General features: G+C 45.1%; 1 protein-coding gene across 2 annotated transcripts in view; it reads left to right on the top strand.

The window, feature by feature from the left end:
- Positions 1-4,268: 4,268 nt before the first annotated feature.
- The window catches only part of cwc15 (CWC15 spliceosome associated protein homolog), an 89,707-nt gene continuing 73,878 nt past the window's right edge, over positions 4,269-20,097 (top strand). The window contains exons 1-2 of one of the 2 annotated variants that reach the window (XM_068032899.1): positions 4,281-4,344; positions 18,711-18,792. The gene's annotated coding sequence lies outside the window, so the exon portion shown is untranslated. Of the gene's footprint in view, positions 4,345-18,710; positions 18,793-20,097 lie in introns of both variants that reach the window. The other variant, XM_068032898.1, reaches the window with a different exon arrangement.

Below are 20,097 nucleotides of genomic sequence, written 5' to 3'. Positions count from 1 at the left end.
CAACTGGCATGGGATTCACACCGAAGCTGAGCAGCTGTAGATCATGCCACAGGATCCTACAAATTTTTGTGACCATTTCACATGACATCCTAAGGCGTCTCTGGCATTGCCTTTCTGACATTTGAAGATCATTTGTCTTTGTCCTGAGGATGCAATGATGTGCCAGTGAATGTGTTTGATTAAGGCCGTTCCTGGATGTTATCATTCGGAGCATCCTCACCTTCCTGTTCTGCTTGTTGCTGGCGCTCAGGCATCATGAGTTGAGGGAAAAGAGCCCTCCTTGGTCTCTCCCTTTGCTCTTTTCCCCATGGTACTAGACAAAGTGGGTATATGAGACCCAGGTTGCTGCGGCTTTCTGAACAATAAATAAGCAGAGCTTGGCAATTCAACCCTCTGTTGCCAGTGAGCTGAAACATCGAGGCAATGATCATCTCCCTTTTTTTTGACATCAAATTGCAGCCAGGTAGAAGACACACCCCCTATGGTTTGCCTCCTCCCACTCTCTTTGCAATACTTGAATGTCCACGTGGTTTCCATTATCGTTGGAGAAAATGGTGCGCATGGAATTCAGGACAAATCTCCTCACCTTCCAACCTCCTCCTGCAACTTTCCAGCTTGAACCCATCACCCTTGACCCACCCAATGTTACCATTGACCCTCCCCCATCACCATGCACAGTGTAATCATCAATTTATTAATCTCATCCCTCCCCCCTGTTCCAACTCCCGTTACTATCAACATGTCGACTCTTACCGTTGATCCTCCTCAAATCAAACTGACCATTGTGGCTGAGACCCATTCCCCTCCATATGAAGTTGTCGCGTTTCCACCATTAGTCTTAACCTTTCCCCCTACAGAATCCATTTGCCCCCATTGACTGTGACCATTCCCTCTGCTAGCCAGTACCCGCAACTTACCCCACGGCTGCCAAATGTTGACAGCAGTCATCCTTCCCTTCAGGTTATTGCCAAATATCTTCACACTGTAATGGTATAATTCACCACAGCTGTCAACATGAAGCATCTGCATCAACAGCGACCATTCAACACCTGGATGCTCCACTCCACACTCCCCTGCTCCTTGATGCACCTGATCAGCCCCACCCTTCCCTCCCTGAGTACTCTGCCCTGCTCCTCCATGAACCCAATCAGCCCCACCCTTCCCTCCCCAAGTAGGAGTCTTGGCCAAGAATGCTGCACAACTGATGGATTTAATCACTTTATTTGAATCTCACTGAGACTGCCCTGAATGCAGCCCAGCCTCTACCAGTCATGGATGAGCTGGACGTACAGCCAACAAAATCGGAACTCAGTGATGCCATTGATTCTCTAGCCAGCGGAAAAGCCCCTGGGAAGGACAGCATTACCCCTGAAATAATCAAGAGTGCCAGGCCTGCTGCACTCTCAGCACTACATGAACTGCTTTGCCTGTGCTGGGACGAGGGAGCAGTACCTCAGGACATGCGCGATGCCAATATCATCACCCTCTATAAAAACAAAGGTGACCGCGGTGACTACAACAACTACCGTGGAATCTCCCTGCTCAGCATAGTGGGGAAAGTCTTTGCTCGAGTCGCTTTAAACAGGCTCCAGGAGCTGGCCGAGCGCGTCTACCCTGAGGCACAGTGTGGCTTTCGTGCAGAGAGATCGACCGTAGACATGCTGTTCTCCCTTCGTCAGCTACAGGAGAAATGCCGCGAACAACAGATGCCCCTCTACATTGCTTTCATTGATCTCACCAAAGCCTTTGACCTCGTCAGCAGAAGTGGTCTCTTCAGACTAGTAGATAAGATTGGATGTCCACCAAAGTTACTAAGTATCATCACCTCATTCCATGACAATATGAAAGGCACAATTCAACATAGCGGCACCTCATCAGACCCCTTTCCTATCCTGAGTGGCGTGAAACAGACTGTGTTCTCGCACCCACACTTTTTGGGATTTTCTTCTCACTGCTGCTCTCACATGCGTTCAAGTCTTCAGAAGAAGGAATTTTCCTCCACACAAGATCAGGGGGCAGGTTGTTCAACCTTGCCCGTCTAAGAGCGAAGTCCAAAGTACGGAAAGTCCTCATCAGGGAACTCCCCTCTGCTGACGATGCTGCTTTAACATCTCACACTGAGGAGTGTCTGCAGAGTCTCATTGACAGGTTTGCATTTGCCTGCAACGAATTTGGCCTAACCATCAGCCTCAAGAAAACGAACATCATGGGACAGGACGTCAGAAATGCTCCATCCATCAATATTGGCGACCATGCTCTGGAAGTGGTTCAAGAGTTCACCTACCTAGGCTCAACTATCATCAGTAACCTGTCTCTAGATTCAGAAATCAACAAGTGCATGGGAAAGGCTTCCACTGCTATGTCCAGACGGGCCAAGAGAGTGTGGGAAAATGGCGCACTGACACGGAACACAAAAGTCCGAGTGTATCAAGCCTGTGTCCTCAGTACCTTGCTCTATGGCAGCGAGGCCTGAACAACGTATGTCAGCCAAGAGCGACGTCTCAATTCATTCCATCTTCGCTGCCTCCGGAGAATCCTTGGCATCAGGTGGCAGGACCGTATCTCCAACACAGAAGTCCTTGAGGCGGCCAACACCCCCAGCTTATACACACTACTGAGTCAGCGGCGCTTGAGATGGCTTGGCCATGTGAGCCGCATGGAAGATGGCAAGATCCCCAAAGACACGTTGTACAGCGAGCTCGCCACTGGTATCAGACCCTCCGGCCGTCCATGTCTCCGCTTTAGAGACGTCTGCAAATGCGACATGAAGTCCTGTGACATTGATCACAAGTCGTAGGAGTCAGTTGCCAGCGTTCGCCAGAGCTGGCGGGCAGCCATAAAGGCGGGACTAAAGTGTGGCGAGTTGAAGAGACTTAGCAGTTGGCAGGAAAAAAGACAGAAGCGCAAGGGGAGAGCCAACTGTGTAACAGCCCCGACAAACAAATTTTTCTGCAGCACCTGTGGAAGAGCCTGTCACTCTAGAATTGGCCTTTATAGCCACTCCAGGCACTGCTCCACACACCACTGACCACCTCCAGGCGCTTACCCATTGTCTCTCGAGATAAGGAGGCCAAAGAAGAAGAAGTTTGTTGCCAAGAATGCTGCACAACTGATGGATTTAATCACTTTATTTGAATCTCGACACATCACAATCACAAAGCTTACAATAAAGTAATGGATGTACTGTTCTGGGCGGAAGCACAATCAAACGAACAACACTCTGATGATGCTGAATTATGCCTGTACTCAACAGGTGTTTTCTTGAATGGCAAAGAAGCGCAAACACGGGGAAGAGTCAAGCAGTGAAGAAAATAAAGCGGCTCAGAGGTTTCAACAACCTCCTGTGGCATTCCTGAAAGCTGTGCATATCTTTAACCTGCGCAAATGCATCTGTTGATGGTGGATTTAAATCGTTTGATGAGATTCCTGGCTTTGACAAGAACTGGAGACTGGGGATTCCTGTTTATAAAAGCAATTCAAAAGAAGCACTTTGTACTTTGCCTGTGCTGAATTTGGAACTCTGTGGAATGCAGAATTCCCCACGTTGCAAGGCTGGCACGCCGCTATCTGATAATTCCAACAAACTCTGTGGATGCGGAGAGAGTTGTGTCTAAACACAGATAGGTGTTCACAGCGCAGAGACAGGGAATGAAGAAGACAACTGCAGATTCCTCCCTGCTCACATTCAACCAGTGACTTCAGTGAGTAAATAGTGTGACCTGTTTATAGTCAACTTTTTACAATAGCTTTTGAGTTTGAAACCAGCCATTTGAAACCAGAAACATCCCTTGTCTTTTTTTGTTTTAAATAAATCATTTTCATGGTAGTTAAAACAGCGTGAAATTTACGATTTAAATACTTGAAATTCACAACTCTTAAAATGCTGTGACCGAAATTTGACCGTGAATTTGGTAGGGTTCTACTTATGCGACTGTTTAGCACCACAGTAGAGTGTCTTGTCGACATCAACAATAACATCCTGATATAATTGCAAAAGTGACATTTTGTTTTTAGTGCCACTTGATGTTGACCAAGTATTTACGTTTGATTAGGCTATCCCATAGTATTCACAACTGATGTGTGCTGGGATGACCGAAACGAACATTCTCCTATAATTTCTTGTGCGTATAAAAGTTCAGGACAGGAAAGGCCTCTGTAATCCATTTGGCTAACTCTATAAACTATGTCAACGGCGCACAGTGGCAAATAAAATCGAAAACGGCGAGAGAGCACCTTGTTCCGCTTCCACTTGGGCCACCATAGCGTATTGCACTCTGGGAGAGTTGTACGAGGCGGCTGGAACGGGCGGCTGTTGGCGTTCGAACGCGGCGGTTTGGTTCGCAGGTAACGGGCGGCCTGGTCCGGTTATAAAATGAGGCGGGACGGAGCGTGGAGAGGCCTTGGCTGGTTTTGGGTGGGGTGGGGGAAGGGTGTGTGCGCGCGCGCGGAGTCCAAACGGGTAGGATAGCGAGTGTGTTACCTGCGCACAACTGGGTTTATACTGAATCTTATAGTTACTCGGGGGAGGGAAGGGAGAAGTGGATCCACAATAACTCCTTCCCCACCCGGAATTCACGGGAAGTCCGGTCCATCATAGTGGTTTAACTTCACTCGGGAGTATCTGAAGTTGGACATCTGTTGAAGGTGGATTCATAGGACCGAGGGGGCGGGCATTTGTCGGAGCTGAGAGTTTCGAACGGGGTAGCGCGTAGGGCCGGGGGTGGGTGGTAGGAGGAGAAAGGTGTAGGTGGGACTGGGAATCTACCAGTTCATGTGGGGCAGACAAGTGGGAAAACCTACTTTTTAGAGACTTGGGGATAGAGGTTGGCCTATGTGAAATCAGAATTGATGTTTTATGACAGTGAAATGTTATGATCTGGAAATACTGCCTTGAAGGGCTTCAAGAGTAACTTTCAAAAGGGAATTAGATAAATGATGAGGAAAAATAACTGGGTTCTGAGGAAAGCTCAAGGAAGTGGGACTAATTAGATAGCCCTTTAAAAGAGCTGGCACAGCTGTGGTGGACTGAATGTGCTGTATGAGTCAATAAAAGGATTAGCCAGTGCCATCTTGGCTCAGCAGCACTCTCCCCTCCGAGTCAAAAGGCTGTCGTTTGAAGCCCTCTCAGGGACTTGACTGTATAATCTCGGCTGCCATTGCCTTGTTCGAAGTTCAGACACTCGAGTGAATGATTCAACTGGGGGGAGCGAAACCCATGGCTCAATTCAAAGAGGGGCACAGTGTTCTCCTTGGTTTCCAGGCCAACATTTACCGATACCACCAAAGCAGATTCCCTGGTTCTTTATTGGGAACTTAGTGTGTCAGTTTCTTGTTTCCTACAGTACAAGTGACTACACTTCAGAATTGGCTGTCGAGGACACTTTGAGAAAATTCATGAAAGTTCTTTCCTAATGCATATATGAAACTTCTGAGCTATTTTTACATTTGCTGTTTAAGTGGCTTTTGTTAAAATAGAAGAGAAATTTCACCTGAACATCCAGTATAATGGCTTCAAACAATTGGTGCCCAAAGCTGATGATGGCAGTTCTAGGAGTGGATCCTTATTTTTCTTTTAATTTTATGTTTAGGTATACTGATCTCTAGGGTATTGGTATTGTAACAAAGGTGTTCCTGAGTAATTCTACATATTTTTCGGTGTACTTTTTCCTACGTCAAAATTAAATACAGCCAGTTAGTTTGCACATATTGCAAACAGTCTTCAGCCAATTTGATTTACTCCATGTGAAATTGAGAAATGGCTGAGCGCACTGGATGTGCTAAAGGCAATAGGTCCTTATAGCATCTTGGCTGTTGTGCTGAAGTTGCACTACAGCAACCTGTCAAGGCTGCTTTGACAGCACCTCCCAAACCTGTGACCTCAACCACCGAGAATGACAACGGCAGTAGATGTGTGGGAACACCACTATCTGCAAGTTCCCCTCTAAGTCACATACCATCCTGACTTGGAAATATATTGCTGTTGCTTCTTCATAGCTGAGCCAAAATCCTGGAATGTCTCCCTCCTCTCACCCACAACAGCACTGGGGGTGTATCTACGCTACACAAACTGCAGCGGTTCAAGAAGGTGGCTCACCACCCTTTTCTCAAGGGTAATATTTAGGGATGGGCAATGAATGCTGATCTTGCCAGTGACATCCACATCTTGTGAATGAATGGAGAAAAAAGTTTGAACCTAAAGAGTATCTTTGGCGCAATGTTACCATAAGTAATGCTTAGAATTCATTTGCTTGTCTTCTGGAAAGAAAATCCACGTAGACGATTATTTTGACGATGGACAAACAAATAAGACATTAAAAGATTTAAACAGAGGGTATGTGAGCTAAAGAAAAACTAAGGTTCATCCAGATTTGGTGCAAGTCTGAAAAATCCCCAACTTTATTTATAAAAATCCAGTGATTTGGATCCATCGGCTTTGGGAAATGAACAAAGAACAAAGAAAATTACAGCACAGGAACAGGCCCTTCGGCCCTCCAAGCCTGTGCCAATCCAGATCCTCTATCTAAACCTGTCGCCTATTTTCTAAGGGTCTGTATCTCTTTGCTTCCTGCCCATTCATGTATCTGTCTCGGTACATCTTAAAAGACGCTATCGTGCCCGCGTCTACCACCTCCGCTGGCAACGCGTTCCAGGCACCCACCACCCTCTACGTAAAGAACTTTCCACGCATATCCCCCCTAGACTTTTCCCCTCTCACTTTGAGCTCGTGACCCCTAGTAATTGAATCCCTCGCTCTGGGAAAAAGCTTCTTGTTATCCACCCTGTCTATACCTCTCATGATTTTGTACACCTCAATCAGGTCCCACCTCAACCTCTGTCTTTCGAATGAAAATAATCCTAATCTACTCAACCTCTCTTCATAGCTAGCGCCCTCCATACCAGGCAACATCCTGGTGAACCTCCTCTGCACCCTCTCCAAAGCATCTACATCCTTTTGGTAATGTGGCGACCAGAACTGCACGCAGTATTCCAAATGTGGCCGAACCAAAGTCTTATACAACTGTAACATGACCTGCCAACTCTTGTACTCAATACCCCGTCCGATGAAGGAAAGCATGCCGTATGCCTTCTTGACCACTCTATTGACCTGCGTTGCCACCTTCAGTGAACAATGGACCTGAACACCCAAATCTCTCTGTACATCAATTTTCCCCAGGACTTTTCCATTTATTGTATAGTTCACTCTTGAATTGGATCTTCCAAAATGCATCACCTCGCATTTGCCCGGATTGAACTCCATCTGCCATTTCTCTGCCCAACTCTCCAATCTATCTATATTCTGCTGTATTCTCTGACAGTCCCCTTCACTATCTGCTACTCCACCAATCTTAGTGTCGTCTGCAAACTTGCTAATCAGACCACCTATACTTTCCTCCAAATCATTTATGTATATCACAAACAACAGTGGTCCCAGCACGGATCCCTGTGGAACACCACTGGTCACACGTCTCCATTTTGAGAAACTCCCTTCCACTGCTACTCTCTGTCTCCTGTTGCCCAGCCAGTTCTTTATCCATCTAGCTAATTATGCATAGAGGATTTGCAGGGTTGCATTATATCTGATGACATTAGTGGTAATTTGGAGTAACTTAAATGCAGCCCAGGAGCGGGGCATTTGGTCCTCCCCCATGGATTTTGTTTTATATTTTTCTTAGACATCACACAGTTGAAGATTGCAGGGTCACTAATGCTTGGGATCTCTTTTCACCTTGCTTAACCCTTAATCCAGACAGACGTAAGAGCTATATAACCCCTCTACAGACTTCGGAACCACCATTGCTGAATTCCCCCATCATTAATATTAGGGGTTTGGTGGGGGGAGAGTGGTGGTCACCATTAACCAAAGGTATAACTAGACCAGTCATATCAACAGCTTGGATACAAGGGCAGGGAAGATGTTGGGTACTTTGCGATGAATGGGTCATCTGCTGAACTCCTGAAAGCTTGTCTACAAGGCAGAAGTCGGCTGTGTGATAAAATACTCATTACTTGCCAGGATGGGTGCAACTGCAACGACAAGCTTGACACCAAGGAATCTTGATCAGTGCGCCTGCCAGTGGACTCTTAATTGACCCCCTCCACCATTGGTTTATTGTAGCTGTATTATATACGAATCAGGGGTAAGCCATTCAACCCCATGACACTGTTCTGCCATTTGATTAGGTCATAGCTGAGCTGTACCTCAACTCCATTTACCTGCTTTTGCTTCATATCCATTGATACTCTTGCATAACAAATATCTATCATCTGTTTTGAAAAATTGTTAACCCTGCATCAGCAACCTTTTGGGGAAATGTTCCAGATTTTCATTTCCCTTTGTGTGGAAAAGGTGCTTACTGATTTTAGCCCTAAATGACCAGCTTTAATTTTAGGATTGTGCCCCCTTGTTATGGACTCCCCCATCAGAGGAAATAGTTTCTCTGCATCTAACCCATCAAATCCCTCTATCACTTTATATCATTCCTCAATCTTCTAAGTTTAAGGAAATATAAACTAAGTTTATGCAACATGTCCAGGATGCACTGCAGCAACTTGCCAACCTTGCTTTGAGAGAAGTTCCTACCCCCACAAACTCTGCTACTGGGATTGCGGTGGGAGTAGCAATGTTATGGAAACACCATCACCTATAATTTTCCCTCCAAGTCACATACCATCCCATCTTGGATATTTGTTTCTGTTCCTTCAATATTTGTCCAAAATCATAGAGTACTGCTGCAGTTCAAAATAACCCACCACGACCTTTTCAGAGCAGTTATGCTTGGGCAATAAATATGGCCTTGCCAGTGTTGTGAGATCCAGAGGCCAGTTTTTTTTTAAAGGTAAGATGCTACTTGTTGGTGCCCACTGCTCATGGTGAGACAGCAATGAAATGTGGCACAAGCATACCAGTCTAGTTTGGGTACTCTTGATCAAAACATGAAAATAACAATGTTAAGTATTTGCATCACGCTGTCTGTTGTAACACGGATTTTAACTGGAACAAACTGAACCTATATGAAAACTTCCCAGGCTTGAATTTCCATGGGGCTTGTCCTGGAGACCAGCAGAACCTTCAGAAACAGCTGGAAATTACCATTTAGGTTTGTTCTCTGGAGTTCTGTTGCTCTTCCACTGAAGTTACAGTTGGAGATTGGGGAAATCCCTCTTAAAAATTCAGTGTCCCTAAATGCACTAACGGTACCCATTTTATATTGGTTTTTAATATCCGTAGTTTTGCTAACAACTTCTAAAATCCAATTGAGCATTTGTTTGGTATTTAAATGCTAGGAAATTCTAGGCAGTGTCATTTCAGACTGCTTCAGCAAGAAATATTGCCAAACATGCATGTTTTTATGTGATGCATAAATGGTAAATACTTCGATTTGGAGCCAATAATTCTCTTAACTTTTGCAACTGAATTTTATAGCCTTGGTGTAACCCTCGTTTGACAACGTTTAACTGTTAGCTTTGGTTCACTTTAAGGCATTTCCCATCCATTCACTTATGTGTTGTCGATCGAGACCAAAAATTGACAAAGTCATGTATTATAAGAAATAGAACAGCAGTTTAGTTCTGAAAAGAGTGGTTTACACACCTATGCTTTTAAAGCTGTGTTGCAATATACTTCACTGCAGGAAGTGGAAGTGTTGTGAAAAATGTCTTGGAAATCCACGAGCTTATTCAAAACAAAAACATGCCTGTCACAGTAGATTACTTGCATACCCTGATAAACAGGCTACAAAATCTGCGTATATGGAAACCTGTAGCACTCTGCAAACCAACCTTCGAGTCATCCAAAAAAAACTGGTGAATAGCACTCGCTGAGAGGATACAAATGTATGCAGATATGGGAGATATGAGATCCTTCTACAAACTGAGCTCTGTATATGCACTGGGTGCAGTCACCACTAAAATCTTCAGAAGGCAAAACCCTGCACATTGATGGAGTCCATCTTGTACTGATGTCCAGAACACTGAGAGCCTATTTGGTGACCAGCAGATGGTGCAGGAGATATCCATCGCAAAGATCTCCCAGAGGGAATTGAAGTCTCAGCTGAATGAACCACCTATGAAGAGATCAAGACTGCTATAGCACAATCAAAGCCCCCTGAATAGATGGAATTCCAGCTGAGGTTTATAAACTGGGAGGCGATGTGATTCTTGATGGGCTGACAGATCTGGTTACAGCATGCTGGGAGAAAGGGACAGTGTCTCAATACCTTTTGAGATGCAGTGATTGTCTCCCTCTATAAAAATAAGGGAGAGAAGCCTGACTGTTCAAAGTACAGAAACATCAGCTTACTGTCCATTGCAAGCAAAATCTCTTGGCCAGAGTGCTTCTAAGTAGACTTGTTCTGACAATAGCTGAAGAAAGTCTCCCTGAAAGTGTGGATTCAGACCCAATAGGGGAACTAGAGGCATGATTTTTGTGCTGAGACAGATCCAGGAGAAGTTTAGAGAACAAAACATGGGTCTGTATGCTACTTTGTAGATCTCACCAAGGTGTCTGATACAGTCAGCAGGGAAGTTACTATCTAGATTAGGGTGGCCTTCAAGGTTTTTCATTCTCCATCGGTGGCACGAAGGCCAGAAAGATCAGGTCAAGCAGAATGGAGCCCTCTCAGACAACTTGACATAGGCAAGTGATAATCAGCAAGGATGTATTCTGGCACCAACTCTTTTCTCTATTTTCTTCAATGTGATGCTTCAAGAGACAAAGGCAAGTTTGACAGAGGGCATATACATGTTCTTCTGAACAGACAGCAGTTTCTTCAACTTGTGACAATTACTGGCACAGACCAAAGTCACAGCGTATTGTGGAGCTTCTGCTTGCTGACGATTGCTTCCTTCTGGCATACACAGAGGAGGCAATGCAGCTCATTGTAAACCGTTTCACTGAGGTAGCAAATGCCTTTGGCCTTACTATTCGCCTAAAGAAACACCACGGCCCTGAGGGAATTATTGTCCATCACAGATCAGCATTGACAGCAGCACCTGAATGCAGTAAAACTGTTTATGTCTAGGTAGCATTGTCTCAAATGATGCCATTGTCAACAAGGACTTATACAATCAACTGTCCCAAGGCCAGCAGCTCCTTTAGCCGCCTCTCCAAAGAGTGTCTTGTGCAACCATCCATGAAGCATCTCTACCGAAATTCAAGTATATAAGAGAGGTTGTCATCACCACTGACTTGAATGGTTGGGATCATGGGTTCTGTACAAAAAACAAATGAAACTTCTGGAGCACTTCCATCAATGCTGTCTTTGATCCATCATGAGCATCAGATGGCAGGACTATATTACAAATGAAATCCTCAACAGAGCCAATTTGTCCAGCATTGAGTGCATTCTCTTACAACGATAGTTGTGCTGGGCAGGGCATGTCACGCATGACGTGCCAAAAGTAGTGCTTTATGGTGAACTATGGTGCAGTAAGTGATATCAAGGTGCACCTCACAAACGCTTCAAAGACCAGCTGAAAAGATGGCGCTCTCTGTGGCTGACACTGGTCAATGGGAGTGGGAGGCTGCCGACAGGTAGCTGGCGAGCAACAACCAGGAAAGCAGCCTACAAGTTCGAAACAAACGAGCACAAGGCTGCTGAAGAAAGATGCAGACAATGGACGGAGTCTGCTTGTACCAGAGCCTCTCCAAACTTGTGCCCCAACTGCTCATGTGTCTGCAGATCAAGAATTCAGTCGCCGATCATTTCAACTAACAGATGAGCCTTCCCTTGATCTTTGCCTGTGAAGACTCTGCCGTCATTCTATACTTTGCAGGAAGTTCCTGAGGTGTTGTGTAAAATGTCTCTCTCTCACTCTTCAAAAGAGAATTTTCCTTCAGCCTCGAAAACATGGTATACAAGTGGGTATGATTAGCGGCTGTGCCTTGTCAATTATCATTGACCCACACTCAAGTTCATTATTTGTCAGATAAGGAAAAAAGGAACTTACATTTATGCAGTGCCTTTTACAAACTCCAGTCGTCCTAAAGTGTGTTAAAGCCAACGAAGTGCTTTTTTTTTTTAAAGTTTAGTCACTGGAAACACAGTACCCAATTTGTGTGCAGCACAGTCCCATAAACAAATGAGAGAATATTTATCTCTCCGGCATCACTTAATGACCAGATTTTTTTTTATACATTGCTGTTTGTGGGAGCTTGCTGTGCACAGAGTGGCTGCCACGTTTCCTGCGTTACAACGGTGCCTACACTTAAAGTTCTTCATTGGCTGTAAAGCGCTTTGTGACGTCCTCATTGTGAAAGGCGCTTATGTAAATGCAAGTCTTTAAATGACCAATCTTGTTTTTAATGATTTTGGTTGAGGGATAAATATTGGCCAGGACACAGGGAAATGGAATCTTTTACATCATCTGTAAAGGGCAGACATGGTCGTGGTTTAATGTCACATCCAAAAGACGGTACCTCTGACAATGTAGCACTCCCTCAGTACTGCACTGAAGCCTATATTAAGTGTTCAAATCTCTGGAGTGGGGGCTAAACCCATGACCTCTTGATTTAAGTAAGGTTGCCAACTGAAGGAGGCTTTTCTGGAGCTTTGATCATGTGATATTAAACCATGTGATGTCAGCAAATATTATTATAATGACCTTGTAAAGATTGGGTCCATTCTGAGTATCTTTGCTTATGGTTGTGCCAGTAGCTGCTGTATGAGAAATTCTGATATGTAGGAGGCCAGCAGGCCAAGAGACGAAACCAATGCTGGGGAAGCGGGAAACTCAAAGGTAGCAGAGGAATGTTGTTTGCACCAGTAATTAATGGTAACTCGCTGAAATTGCACTGATAACTAACAGTAATACAAGTGTAATGGAGACACCCACTTGCCAAGAATGAGGCATGTTAATTTCATCACATGAAGGTTAATTTTAAACTGTTTTTGGAGTGGAGAGATGACTTGTTTAAAGAGATCAGCAGTGGCTGGCAAACTATTTGCATTCTAAGAAACAGTCGCCTAGGAAAAGATGATGGGAATAGCTTATTGATCCAATTCACGGATTGGTCTGAGCAATGGTGATCCACAAATTGTCTGTATAAGAGACAGCACTACAGCCCCCCTCCAAAATCCTTTCTCCCCAGTTAACCATTTTTTTGTGCGCGTGCGTGGGAAATCAGGAGCTTTTCGTATCTAGAGTTATCTCATTATTGGTTAAGACTTGTTTTTATAATAAATAGTTAATATTGTTGATTAAAGAAACGTGGTTGGTGTGCTTTATTCTGGGGACAAAGAGAGTAATTAGCTGTTTTTTGGTAGATGGGAAAATTTAGTGATATGCTGTGACCCGTGGAGAAGTGGGACTGAATTAACAGTGCACTCCTCCTGCTTTGGTTGTAACCCTGTATAAAACTGGATGTAATGTACTGCCTGTAGCTAGTAGTAATCCTATAATGCCCTGATACCTTTAAACTGTAGCTGGAATGCTCCTGCACTGCACAAGGTGCAGTCAATGCTGCTATTAATAAGCTCCAATCGTTTTCCTATCTTAGACTCTGGTATAGACTCCGGTTCCCTGTGCTTGAGAACTTTGAGCCAATCTGTATTTTGGCTTCACACATCAAAAGCAATTGGCACATACTGGCATCAACCAACCTGAAACATTGTAGACGGCAGCAGCAGGTTCAGTGTTTTGGGTACTTTTCAAAGGGCACTTCGTCCTAAACTCAGCTCAGCACGAATATTTCTTTCCCACTCCCTAGGCTCGGAAGCGGTGAAGAAGAATAATAGAAATTACAGTACTGAAAGAAGCCATTTGGCCCTTGGTGCCTGTGCCAATGTTGGTGCTTTCCCCAGTAACCTCATTTCCCTCAATTCTTTTTATATTCCCCCATTTCAAATACTTATCTCATTCTCTCTCTCTCTTTTTAAATTATGTTCTATCCTCTCCTCTATCTCAATAGCCATTATGATGGAAGTATCCTATGGTCTAATAGGCTTTATTCAAAAACCTTCTTTCTCCCTTTCCCCTTGGTTTTTTTCAGTGAGAATCCTCAATCTCCGTTCCCTTGTTCCCCATTTGTCCATCAGTGTAAATAATCTTTCACTACCCACAGTAAAGTCTCCAAGTTTCAATCACTGCTTTACTAGTTGCTCCTCTCTCTGTGCTGAACCCACCCACCCTATTCCCCAATCTACTTCTCAACTGCCCCTAGTGCCTGTTCACCCTAATCCCACACCTCTGTCCCATCTCTCTTCTCCCCCAGACTCCCAGCAACCAGCTGGACCTGTTTCTCTGCCTCTCTATGGTGGCAACCAGTGAAATGAGTGGGAGTGGCTACTGCACAGGAATTTTAAAGAGCAGCATTCTCCTGGACTGCTAGCACTTCAGGCATTTCAAGATCCAATGATGAGTTAAATCTGTATTTAGTTGTAGGGAGTAATGGTGACCCGGATGCTTTAAGAACTCCATGCTTAAAATACTCAGCAGGTCAGGCAACATCTGTGGAGCGAGAAACGTGAGTTAACATTTCAGGTTGATGACCTTACATCAGGACCGTGATCAATATGGAAAAAATGTCAACTTTGGATGTAATGTCCAAGGTATAGGATAGAGAAAGGCAGTTTGTTAAAAGAATGTCAGGAACATTGGAAAGATTGTTACGGACAAGTGGTACGAGGCATGAGTGGTTCCCACTGTTCACCTCCCAACTGACCGCAGTTGTCTTTTGTTTAAAATGATGAGTTAACCCCTGAGTGTTTTACTTGTCAAATAAATATAGTGATGGGTTTTCTTGTAGGTTTAAAATAGGAGATTAACTATTTACAGAACAATATTCATTCCCTGAAATGTTCACAGCACCACTTTTGCACACATTCACCCTCTCCGCATTCTCTGTAAGATAGAAAGCAAAGGGTAAGGGTTCAAGTTGTAGTACGTGTTCATGGTTTACAATAAAGCTGTTGAATCTTCTAAGTAGAACAGGATGCAGACCTGGGTTGTTTGTAGTCGTAACTTGTTGAGGTGTTGTAGATTTCTGGAGGTTAAAAATTTCAGATTGGAGGTGGTGGGTCACTTTCAGTTCTTTGCACCAAGTTGAAGTGTAGAATTAGCAGCAGGTCTCCTTTTTGGCTGGATCTCTTTCCACAGCCTCTTGCTGGACTGCTCTTCTGTTGCTGTGATCTCTCTCTCTCCTCCCCACTCTCCCTCTCTCTCTCTCTCTCTCTCTCTCTCTCTCTCTCTCTCTCTCTCTCTCTCTCTCTCTCTCTCTCTCTCCTCCCCACTTTCCCTCTCTCTCTCTCTCTCTCTCTCTCTCCTCCCCACTTTCCCTCTCTCTCTCTCTCTCTCTCTCTCTCCTCCCCACTCTCCCTCTCTCTCTCTCTCTCTCTCTCTCTCCTCCCCACTCTCCCTCTCTCTCTCTCTCCCTTTCTCCTCCCCACTCTCCCTCTCTCCTCCCCACTCTTCCTCTCTCTCTCTCCTCCCCACTCTCCCTCTCCCTCTCTCTCTCTCTCTCTCTCCTCCTCACTCTCCCTCTCCCTCTCTCTCTCTCTCTCTCTCTCTCTCCTCCTCACTCTCCCACTCTCCCTCTCTCTCTCCTCCCCACTCTCTCTCTCTCTCTCTCTCTCTCTCTCTCTCCCCTCCCCACTCTCTCTCTCTCCTCCCCTCTCTCTCTCCTCCCCTCTCTCTCTCTCTCTCTCTCCTCCCCTCTCTCTCTCTCTCTCTCTCCTCCCCTCTCTCTCTCTCTCTCCTCCTCTCTCTCTCTCTCTCCTCCCCTCTCTCTCTCTCTCTCTCTCCTCCCCTCTCTCCCTCTCTCTCTCTCTCCTCCCCTCTCTCTCTCTCTCTCTCCTCCCCTCTCTCTCTCTCTCTCTCTCTCCTCCCCTCTCTCTCTCTCTCTCTCTCTCCTCCCCTCTCTCTCTCTCTCTCTCTCTCTCCTCCCCTCTCTCTCCTCCCCTCTCCTCCCCTCTCTCTCTCCTCCCCTCTCTCTCTCCTCCCCTCTCTCTCTCCTCCCCTCTCTCTCTCCTCCCCTCTCTCTCTCTCTCCTCCCCTCTCTCTCTCTCTCCTCCCCTCTCTCTCTCTCTCCTCCCCTCTCTCTCTCTCTCTCTCTCTCCTCCCCACTCTCCCTCTCTCTTAACTGCTTTCTCAACCTGCCCTGCCAACGTCAGCTGTACTCTTTTATTTTATATTGCCCCTCCTCATTCTTCCTGCCAAAATGTATCACCATACTTCTGTGCATTAACTTTCATCTGCCCCATGTCCACCCATTCCACCAGGGTGCTTTTGTCCTCTTCAGCTCTATCACTATCCTCACAGTTCACAATACTTCCTTGTTTTGGCTCATGTGCAAATTTTCAAATTGTGCCCTACACACCCAAGTCTCGGTCAATAATACTGGTCAAGAAAACCACTGGTCCTAATACCAACTCCTGTAGAACCCCACTATATACCACCTTCAAATCTGAAAAACAACCGTTCAACAGTACTCTCTGTCTTTGCTGTCATACAGCCAAATCTTTATCCATGCTGGCACAAGGCTTTAACTTTGCTGACAAGCCTGTTATGTGGCACTTTTTGCATCAACAATGTTAGAATCATACGATGATTATAGCACAGAAGGAGACTATTCAGCCTATTAAGCCTGTGCCAGGTCTCTGCAAGAGCAATTTAGCAAGTCCCACTCTTCACCCTTTCCCTATAGCCCTGCAATATTTTTCCCCTTCAGGTGCTTATCTTATTCCTGTAGCTGCGCCCCACTCACCCCACCTCATTAACCCTCTGTTACCTCATCAAAAAACTCAAATTAAGTTAGTTAAATGCAATTTGACCTTTAACAAAGCTGTGCTGATTTCCCTCATTAATTCACATTTGTCCAAGTGAGTTAATTTTGTCCTGGATTATCAGGATTATATTCTAAAAGCTTTCCCACCACAGGTTAAATTGACTGACCTGTAGCTGCTGGGCTTATTCTTACAACTGTTTTTGAACAAGGGTGTAACATTTGCAATTCTCCAGTCCTCTGGCATCCCTGTATCTAAGCAGGATTGGGAGTTTAAGCCCAGTGCCTCCACAATTTCCACCCTTGCTTCCCTCAGTAATAAATGTGTCTTTGCAGGAAGAACATAGGACTTAGGAGTAGGACAATCCGACCTTCGAGGCTGCTCCACCATTCGATAAGATCATGGCTGACCTGGTTGTGACCTCAACTCTGCTTTCCTGTCTGCCCCCACAAAACCCTTGACTCCCTTGTCTATCAAAAATCTATCTAACTCAGCCTTGAATAAATTCAATGACGCAGCCTCCACTGCTTTCTGGGGAAGAACATTCTCTGAGGGTTTGTTAGTCTGTGGCAAAAAATGTCGTCTTTTCTCTGTCTTATTCTTAAACTGTGTTCCCTAGTTCCAGTCTCTCTCTCTCTCCCTCTCAAAAGAAAACATCCTCCTGGCAGCAACTCTGTCAGGTCCCTTCTTTGCTGTATTGGTAACCTGAATGGATATAATTTTCACAGAAACATAAAACCTTTTAAAGTTTCTGTAAAAGCAAATGATCTTTTATCGATTGAAGTGACTTTGAGCCAGAGACAATGAAGGAATGGTGATTTATTTCCCAGTCAAGTTGGTGTGTGATTTGGAGGGAATTTAGAAATGATGTTGTTCCCACGCACCTGCTGCCTTTGTCCTTCTAAGTGGTAGAGGTTGCAAGTTTGGGAAATGCTGTCGAAGCCTTGATGCGTTGCTTCAGTACATCTTGTAGATGGTACAAATGGCAGCCAATGAGCGCCAGTGGATGGGTGCCAATCAAGCGAGCTGCTTTGTCCTGGATGGTGTCAAGCACCTTGAGTGTTGGAGCTGCACTCATCTAGGCAAGTGGAGAGTATTCCGTCACACTCCTGACTTGTGCCTTGTAGATGGTGGGCAGACTTTGGAGTGTTAGGAGGTGAGTTACTCAGCACAGAATACCCAGCTTCTGACCTGCTCTTGTAGCCACAGTATTTATATGGCTGGTCCAGATAAGTTTCTTGTCAATGTTGACCACCAGGATGTTGATTAGAACAAGAAATAGGAGTAGGCCATTGAGCCCCTTGAGCCTGCTCTGCCATTCAATAAGATTACGACTGATTTTTGACCTCAATTTCACTTTCATGCCTGCTCCCCATATCCCTTGATTCCCTTAGAGTCCGGAAATTGATCTATCTCAGCCTGAATATACTCAACGACTGACCATCAGCAGCTCTCTGAAGTAGAGAAATCCAAAGTTTCACGCCCCTCTGAGTGGTGAAATTCCTCCTTTTATCTCTGTCTTAAATGGTCAACCCCTTTATCCTAGTTCCAGATGTCCAGCCAGGGGAAGCTGTCTCTTGGCATCTGTTCTGTTTTCGAATCATAGAATGGTTACAGCACAGAAAGACGCTATTCGGTTGGGTTCTCTGCAAAGCAGTTTAGCTCGTCCCACTCCCCTGCCTAATCCCCATTTTTTCCGCCCTTTTAGGTGCTTATCCAATTCCCTTTTGAAAGCCGCAATTGAATTTGCCTCCACCACCCTTTTCAGGCAGTACATTCCAGATTGTAACCACTCTGCATAAAAATGTTTTTCCTCATATCGCCTTTGGTTCTTTTTCCGTTCACCTTAAATCTGTGTCCTCTAGTTGCAGTTCCTTCTGCCAATGGGAACGGTCAAGCCCCCTCAGAATCTTAAGTTTCAAAGAGATCGCCTCTCATTTCTCTAAACTCCAGAGAATATAGGCTTAATCTACATAACCCTCTTCTCAGGAATCAATGTTGTGAACCTTCACTGCACCACTTACAAGACAAGTATATCCTTCCTTGGAGCGGAACTGTGCACATTACGCAGGTATGGCTTCGCCAAAGCTCTGTACAATTGCAGCAAGACTTCTTTACTCTTGGCCTTGAGCCCTACATACCATTCGCTTTCCTAATTGCTTGCTGTACCTGCATGCTAACTTTGTGTTTCTTATACAAGGACACCCAAATCTCTTTGAACATAAACATTTAGAAGTTTCTCACCATTTTGAAAAAAATCTGTTCTTTTCGTTCTTCCAATCCTCACACTTCCCCATAGTGTACTCCAACTGCAACCTTGTCCACTCACTTAACCTGTCTCTATCCCTTTGCAGCTTCTTTGTATCCTCTTCACCACTTACTATCCCATCTAGCTTTGTATTGTCAGCAAACTTGGAAGCATTACTCTTAATCGAGGCACCTCGCTAGTTACAGCCTGCCAACTTGAAAATGCCCTGTTTATCCCTTCTCTCCACTTTCTGTCCTTTAACCAATGCTTTATCCATGCTAATATATTATTTCCCCAACCCCATGAGCCCTTGTCTTGATGATGGGGGATTTGGTGATGGTAATGCTATTGGATTACAGGGGGGGGGGTGGGTCGGTGGTTAGACTCTCCTGTTGAAGAAAGTCATTGCCTGGCACTTGTGTGGTACCTGCCATTCATCAGCACAAGCTTGAATTTTGTCCAGGTCTTGCTGCATGGACAGGCACAGACTGCTTCATTATCTGAGGAGTTGTGTTTGGAACTGAACACACTGCAATCATCAGCGAACATCTGCACTTCTGGCGTTGGGGAGGGTGGGGGGAGGCCACTGATGAAGCAGCAGATGATGTTTGGGCCTGGGACACTGTCTTGAGGAACTCGTGCAGTGATGACCTGGGGGTAAGATGATTGGCCTCTAATAACCACAGCCATCTTCCTTTGGACTAGGTATAACTCCAGCCAGTGGAGAGTTCTTTCTCTCCCCCCGCCCCCATCTGATTCCCATTGGCTTCAATTTTACTCTGGCTCCTTGATGCCACATTCGATCAAATGTTGCCTTGATGTCAAGGGAAGTCACTCTCTTCTCCCTTCTGGAAGTCAGCTCTTTTGTCCATGTTTGGGTCAAGGCTGAATTGAGCTCTGCAGACAAATGGTGCAATCTGAACTGAGCAGTGGTGAGAAGGTTACTGGAGAATAAGTGCCACTTGATAGTACTGTCAATGGCCCTTTTCATCACATCGATTGTGAGTCGTTTGCAGGGGCAGTAATTGGCCTGATTGGATTTGTTCTACTTTTTGTGGCTATGTCATACCTCAACAATTTTCCACTTTGTATTACTGGAAGATAGAACAGGTAGACTTCCTTCAATAT

This window comes from Heterodontus francisci, chromosome 6, assembly GCF_036365525.1.
Source record: "Heterodontus francisci isolate sHetFra1 chromosome 6, sHetFra1.hap1, whole genome shotgun sequence".
Taxonomy (NCBI): domain Eukaryota; kingdom Metazoa; phylum Chordata; class Chondrichthyes; order Heterodontiformes; family Heterodontidae; genus Heterodontus; species Heterodontus francisci.
This window is presented reverse-complemented; position numbering and strand designations above follow the sequence as displayed.